Source organism: Nicotiana sylvestris, chromosome 1 (assembly GCF_000393655.2).
Source record: "Nicotiana sylvestris chromosome 1, ASM39365v2, whole genome shotgun sequence".
NCBI classification, from domain to species: Eukaryota; Viridiplantae; Streptophyta; class Magnoliopsida; order Solanales; family Solanaceae; genus Nicotiana; species Nicotiana sylvestris.
This window is the reverse complement of record NC_091057.1, coordinates 173,861,047-173,866,641: the sequence shown is the minus strand read 5'-3', so window position 1 is coordinate 173,866,641 and position 5,595 is coordinate 173,861,047. Positions and strand designations below refer to the sequence as shown.

Genomic DNA, 5,595 nt, shown 5'->3' with positions numbered 1-5,595 from the left:
AATTTCAATCAAAACTTACTCTCTTAATATAATTTTTATACATATCAACAACTTTCACTACAAGAAAGTATAGACTTTGCAACAATGTTTTAGCAACAACTAAAATATTGTTGGCTAAAATTGATAAATGGCAACAACTCAATAAAATTGTTGCTATGGCATAGATTTTTTGGCCACAAAATTTTCTTGTTGACAAACATGTTAATTTTGTTACCATATGTTATGATTTAGATAATAAAATTTAAATTTTAAAACTGGCAACAACGTTCTAGCAACAACTATATTATTATTGTCGAATTATAATAAATGGCAATAACTAATTTTAGTTGTCGCAAAAAATAAAAAATTTAACATAATAAAATTAGATTATAAACAGAATTGGCAACAATAAAGTATTTTTGTTGGCAATACACATTAAATTGCCAACGAGATGCGTGGATTGTGGCCTAAATCTTTTCAATTTTTCGCCAAAATCAAACGCGGCAAACCAAAAGTCTTTTAATTACTTTTTACGGATTTTTAGCCCACTCTTTAGTAACTATTCTTGCTAGGGTTTTTCTTATCAGTTCTAATTCAAAGAGTTTCTCCCCTGTTTTGTCCTACTGCTGCTGATCAAAGAAGAACGGTCAGAAGACCGTTGCTGCTGATCGTAGAAGAACGGTAAGAACTCTATCTTTAATTACTTTACCCGATTGCTGCTACACTAAATTATGGAAATATCAATTTCTGTGATTGTCTTTTATCAGTGAAGTACTTAATTGGGTATGGGCATCTTAAATTCTTCTACGCCAGAGTAGGATTTGCGCTTTTTTCTCCTATAATTCCATATGCTTCATAAAGCAACTTTCCATAAGTTTTTTGTTTTATTTTGTCCAGATTCTTGTTCCTTGCATAAGATTTTAGTTTTAAATTTATTCAGATTCTTGTTCCTTGCATAGATTTTTTATTTTAAAGCTTTTCTAGATTCTTGTTCCTTTTTTTAATGGACTTTTTTCTATTGTTGGCACAACATGAATGTGATATTATTTCCTCGAAGGATTCTGTGATAAGAGATTGGATTGAAGGTCAACAGTTTCACACTTCTAGTTTTAAATACCAATTTCATGAGAAGTTTATCTGTTGCTTGTTATTTGTGGTATTAGATCTATTTGGTCATGAAAAGTTTGCTTTATGTCCCCTGTCCAATTTTGGTTCTTTTAATAGTGTATTCATGTATATGGCTATTCATTTAATCCAAAGTAAAGTAAATTTTGGATTAATTGACAGATGCATTAAATTATTACTAAATGGTTGTAATACAATTAATTTACAATTGTAGATGATTTTCAACTTTGGGAAGAATCATTATTTTACTAAGTATTTATATTATTTTATTTTTTGAGAAAAGAAAAATCTTAGACAATTAGTACCTCATTCCCTTACACTCTGTTAACATCTGAGAGAGTGTGAAAGAAATTTTTTTATCCAATCACAGATGAATCGATAGTCTTGGAATTTTTAATTTTTAAATAAGAGCACATACTCTGTCTTAGACATTAATACTTCCATGACTCCCAGTAAACAGAAGTCTACTAAGGCTGCTAAAAACCATAAATTGATCAAAGTGCATGTTGATTTATCTTTTATTTCTAAAATATCATGATATTGTTGCTTCTGTCTCACCTTCGTAGTGCCCAATCTGCTTGTTTGTTAATTCTGTTCTATTTAGAAATCACCATTTTCTTAATGGTATTTCAGTGAAAGAAAAATACATGTGTCCTTAGTTCCCTTCCAATGCTGGCATAATCCAACTTTATGTTAGTATTTTCAGCTTAATGTTATTGGTACATATGTAGTCATTTAGCTTACACAACTCTTTGACTCTTTTGTTTATTTCTTATTTTATTAGATAGTCTTGTATCATTAATCCTTATGGAATAAGAAATTCTGTGTCATCTTACTTTCCCCACCTGCTATGGTGTCAAAGGTAACACGAGTGTGATGCTAAATTTATTAAAGGTGGGTTTGAAAAATTATTTGGATATAGTTACAAGTAATTACATAATTCATGCTCTTCTAGCATTTGCATTTCTATGATTTAGTTCAAGTTATGACCTTGCCATATTACAATTCTGAAGAAGAACAAAAAGAGCAAGAAAAAATGATGTTCAAATTAGAAATTAAAAGAAGAAAGACAAGAAGCTAAAGACAAGAAAACTACAGCTCTGGACGTAGGCAAAATATCGAAAAAGCATATGATAATAGTCATGTTTGTGAACGGTAAAATCTTGTAGGCTAAGACATTGAGCATGGAATAGAGTTCTGAATTTTAGAGTTGGGGTTTGCATGGAATAGAGTTTTGAATTTTCATGCTCTTTAACTTAAAAGTCACACAAAGAACTCTTCCTGATATAAAAATAAAGCAAGGACAATCATCTAAGGAAATGACGTGGCATCTGAATCCATCTTAGTGAGCCTGTTAATTAATTAAACACACATTAGTTTGTTTGTCTTAGAAGGCTGGTTAAGTAATTACTTGATTCATGTTGAAATGATCATTACAGGAAGATTACAATTACATGCTCCAATTCTCGGGAAGGCTACTGCAAACTGTTACTTACAAGTTTTCACTTTTCCCTTTATGTCCATCTAAGGTTATTGACTTTAAAGCTAAATGTTGATGGTAGAAATAAAAGGTATATAAAAATGTAAAGAACACTAGATGACGTTCCTCTGTGTGTGTGTCTCTCTAAGTACTTCTGTGTGTGTACATTATATGTATATATTGCTAAAAAATAGATCCGACAGAAGCAGATATCATCCTAGAGGAAAAGAATTATTATCACTAAATTACGATTATGTTGAATTAACTATAAGATAATACAGAGACATGAGTCTCATTGCGCTATCCAGGTAAACATTATCGTTCAGTAATAGTGCTTTTGGGGTTGAGTTAGGCGCAAGTGCCATACTTTTCAATCTGGAACACTTGCTGCTCGCAATTTTCATTTGCTCAAGTTGTGTTGATATTGTTCAAAGCAACCTGTTATTAAAAAATAATTATTTATTGAAAGCAATAGTTTGTTTCAAGCCAAAGATTTGTCAGACTACTGTTCTTATTTCTGTGCTTTCTTCCTTTTCTTGTTTACTTGCCTAAGAGTGACTGTTTAGATTTGCATCCTGGAAGGGGAGGGACAACATAATTGTAAAACTCATCAATGTCTAACTATGAGGTTGGGGATTCGTGTCAACTCATAAATTTAGGAAAATTTGAAAAACACCTGCTTAAATCTAAGAAGATGAAATAAGCAGACCTCCAATTCATCCAGATTAATAGTTGAGCCAGTTGTTGTCCTTGTTGAAGGGGTAAACCCTGCCTTTGTCATTTGTTCCTCGAAAAAGCGAAGTTTACGTGCTATTTCTCCACATCTTTTAATCTATAGAAGTAAATACATACATAAGTTAAATGTGAAGATGTAAATAGATAGTGAGTAGTATTGGTGCAAAGTTTATCTGAACCATGATGCTAGTGGTACTCAGACTTATAAGAACTGGGTAGAGCATGTTTAGGAAATTGAGTGTTTCAAATTGATGAAGTAGAAAGGCAGTGCTGATGAAAAGTCTGGTCAGTTTGAACTAATTGAGAAGTTTTATTTTGTGTATCATACAACTTACACTAGTTGTATGAGGCTTTTTTTTATCTCACAAATTTGTGGTCCCCAATCTTACACTTCTGGGTCCACAGAAATCTGGGTCCACAAAACTGTGAGACAAAAAAATTGCCTCATACAGCTACTGTCAGTTGTATGAGACACAAAATAAAATTTTTCGAACTGATTCATTTAGACATTCAGATATTACACAGTGAATCACAGAAAAAGGAAGAACACATTTGAACAATTTATCTTAATCTCCTATATGATACATAAGAGAAAGGCAAAAGCTTTTAAGCCCTTTTTGAAACAAAACTCCACCTAACAATTTCTGTTAGTGTTTGTTTGCATATTGTTTGCCTTTCTCGGCTAGTATGCAAACAAATGACTCACATGAAGAATGAACATTGGGTTAATGATGCCTCTGTTGAATTAAATGTACATGTGACACTTTTATCTTTATTCCTATAATATGAGTTTATCTAAATAAATATTGAAAGTTAAAGTCTGTATAAATTTTTTGTAGGATAAGGTGAACGACTATATTGCTGAACAAATCCAAGAAATTGAAGAGGATACTAATTTGGAACCAATTGTTAATGCTACATTTGTGGTTCAAATGAGGCACGTCGTTCAAGACTTATGGATAACATCACGTTAAGAAACTTTGTCTAATTCTTGTAAAAATAAATTCGTTGGTTGATATTGTTCAATATCATGTTTGTATTATAGTTTTCAGTTACAATTTATTTAGTAGTCTGTCATCTGATTTCAAAATCACCAAATTGAGATATTATGACCATAACATGTTATGCTTTCCATGCTCTTTTATGTGAGATGCGCAACAATGGATGCTAAGTTAAATAGAAATACAACAGGGTATAACGATATTATTTTTTGAACAGTCCCCCAACCTTTACAAATTACAATTGTGTATTATAATCACTACAACCGAGAAAGAGCATAGTTTTGCTTAATAGTTTGATAAAGAAAAAAAATTGGAGTTCCTTGAAAGTTACTTGGAATTGTTATTTGTCCTGGTTCTGGTACTGAAAAATTGATTACTCGGGCATGTATAGAATTTCTATAGTAGGTAGTTAGCTTTACTCTTTTATGTTACATGGTGCAAGTTCTTACTTGATAATTTCTTAGCTTTAGCTTTGGTTCTAATAATCTTTTTATATCAGTCATTGGTGCCCAAATTTTTCTTTTTTTGATTTGTACTTGTGTACTTTATAATTTTCTTTTATAAAAGATATAATTATAATTTATCTTCTTTTGCAGGATGAGTATGAATAAACCAACATAGCTGATAATATGGTTCATCTAATGCTCAAGCTACTAGAAGAAGATTTACTTTTGGGTTGTTATTAGATTAGATTTTATGACCCTATAGATGCTCTTGTTTTTATTTTTAAGTAAGAACATGTGTTTTAATAGTATTTAGTTTTTGGAAGTATGTAAATACTTAGTGCATCAGTTGTATTGACCTTTGCAAATATATATCATATATTAATTTTTATATATATATATTTATGATAATTTAAAAGAAAATGTGATTTGTGTATGTAGCAACTACACATTTATTATTGCTAGTTGTACAACAGAAAATATAATATTGTTGACAAAAAATGGTTTGTGCCCGTAACAATACTTGTTGCGAAAAGCCTTTTATAACAGATTATTAACTATCCTCCTATCAATTTTTTGCCACAAGTAGTGTTGTTGCGAAAATAATAATAATTTATCGCAACAATAATTTTTGTTGCTAAATATTTTTATAAGCCACAAGTGTATAATCAAAATATAATTTATGGCAACAATATTTCTTGTTGCATTGAGTCAGTTTTTGGCAATGACAATTTTTGTTGGTGCAAAAACTTTTCCCATCAGAATTTATTGCAACGACATGCAATAATTTTTTTGTTGTTGCCAAAAGTTCTTTTCGCAACAATATTCCCTA

General features: G+C 30.7%; 1 long non-coding RNA gene across 3 annotated transcripts; it reads left to right on the top strand.

Moving 5' to 3' along the window:
• The first annotated feature begins 419 nt into the window (after nucleotides 1–419).
• Nucleotides 420–5,186, top strand: LOC138888771 (uncharacterized). Of its 3 annotated transcripts, none has more exons than XR_011406295.1 (3): nucleotides 420–660; nucleotides 4,159–4,256; nucleotides 4,917–5,186. It is a non-coding gene; the product is annotated as an uncharacterized lncRNA (long non-coding RNA). The 3 variants fall into 3 exon arrangements; XR_011406293.1 differs by having other exon boundaries at nucleotides 4,159–4,288; XR_011406292.1 differs by lacking the exon at nucleotides 4,917–5,186 and having other exon boundaries at nucleotides 4,159–4,370.
• The last annotated feature ends 409 nt before the right edge of the window (nucleotides 5,187–5,595 follow it).